The following is a 1,944-nucleotide window of genomic DNA, read 5'->3' as shown; positions in this document are numbered from 1 at the left end:
GGTATGCTCATTGTGAACATAGGTCATCACAAATCCATCATCTTCTTCGCATTCAACATCTTCATCACTGTTTCTTCTCCCAAAAATGGCTCTCCTCCAAAACAACCAAGTCCATAAAACCTTCTTCCAACTTCATTCCCCGTTTCCAAGTCAATCTTCATTAAACCTGATGTTTTAGGGGTCTCGTCAAACACTCTTAGATAAGCGTAACGAGTCTTTTTTCCTACATAAGCAGTATTTATGGACCCAAGTTCCAAATTTCTTGTGGAAAGAATATTTCTACAAACATTTCCTGTCTCGATATTAATTTTTACCTTCTCCAAAATGATATCCAATTTCCTATTAAATAAAAAATCTTCTACAAACTTGACATTTGATGCCACAAACACAATCTCTTCCGTACCATTTTCCCAAGCATTTATGATGTGAGCTGCATTAAATCCTAGAACCTCAAACCACTTCATCTCCGACTCACATTTAGCATACCATGGAATGACCCCAATTTTTGTTTTTTTTGTTTGGATCATAAACCAAAGGGGCACCTCTCCCTATCAACACTTTTGCTAGTGAAAAGATTAATTGTGTCTTGTGAAAAATTGCGAACCTCTTGGTTATAGCGAAATCATGAATTAAACTTGGTTTATGCATGGAAAAAATGGGTACTTCATTGCGTTTATCGCCCTTATCATCTATCCGGAAGAAGGTAAGGTGCGGGTCTGTGAAGCTCCAAGAAAAAGCAAAAGTCTCTTTCGTTTAAAGCTTGATAAAACATGTTCTTGGGCTTATTGGTATTGAGTTTTTCAATGATTCAAGTATGATAAAACATGTCTTAGCATGTAACATCAGTAAGAAGAAGAAAGCTTTGGCATGCAACACCTAGGGCTGAAGCTTTGACTTTGGGATGTAATATCTGGTGTTAAAGCTTTAACCTTGACGTGTAACATCTAATGCTAAAGTTTTGGTGTGTAACATCTATTTAATTTTTTGAAACATGATGTGTAACAACAACATTTTTTAAATATGTCTTGTAACGTGCTCATTTGTATTTTATTACAACATAAAACTTTTAAAGTTAAAACATGTAACAACTTTTTTTTTTCAACTATAACAACATTTTTTGAATATGGAGTATAATAATAGCATTTGTTAAATGTAACTTGGTATCATCTTTATATTTCATTAAGATATAAACTCTTAGAGTTAAACATTTTCATGATAGGAATAAAGTTTAAAATTAAAAAGGAATTTGACATTGAAAGGAAGATGTATTGAAAAATTATTCAATGTTGAAATGACTGGGATAAAACGGATTTGGAGAAAAAGTTATTATCCAAAATCCTCTATTTTGACTAATTAGCTTTTTGGGTTATTTTATTTATTATATTTTCTGTAATCAGAAAAAAGAACATAGCGTGTAACAATTTTTTTTCCCAAGATGGCGTATAACAACATTTTTCTTAACACCTGCACTTGAATATGAAGAGGTTTATTAAGGGCCATTTTGTCAAAAACTCTTTTCTCTTAACTAAAAACAGTTAAAATTAAAAAAAATTATTTTCGAAATCACCTTATCTTTGAGAGCTAAAAAAAATCATCCTATGTTAAAATGGAAAGATGGACAAAGACATGGGACAGAGGGATTATGTTTTTGCACAAGCGCTCTTGATTTTAAAGTGAAGGTCTTGATTTTATATTCAACTAGCCTGTCCAATTAAAGGATGGTGTTTTTTGAAAATATAATGATATTGGTAGTAGTTAAGTACTAGATACGGTAAATAATTATCGAAAGCATGCATATAGAGTAAAGACATGAATATTAATAAAATGGTTCGAGGTTAAAAGGTTTAAATTTCTCTGCCTACAAAACAGTTTTGAAAACTTAAAATAATGAAATGGTCAAAATATTTCAAATAGGTCTTTGTATTATGATATTTTTATCAATTT

General features: G+C 31.2%; 1 pseudogene; it reads right to left on the bottom strand.

Moving 5' to 3' along the window:
- Window positions 1-26: 26 nt before the first annotated feature.
- Window positions 27-464, bottom strand: LOC149526979 (zeaxanthin 7,8(7',8')-cleavage dioxygenase, chromoplastic pseudogene; annotated as a pseudogene).
- Window positions 465-1,944: the final 1,480 nt, after the last annotated feature.

The sequence above is a fragment of the Theobroma umbraticum genome, unplaced genomic scaffold (genome assembly GCF_002168275.2).
Source record: "Theobroma umbraticum cultivar Fairchild unplaced genomic scaffold, ASM216827v3 scaffold_67.0, whole genome shotgun sequence".
NCBI lineage: Eukaryota > Viridiplantae > Streptophyta > Magnoliopsida > Malvales > Malvaceae > Theobroma > Theobroma umbraticum.
This window is presented reverse-complemented; position numbering and strand designations above follow the sequence as displayed.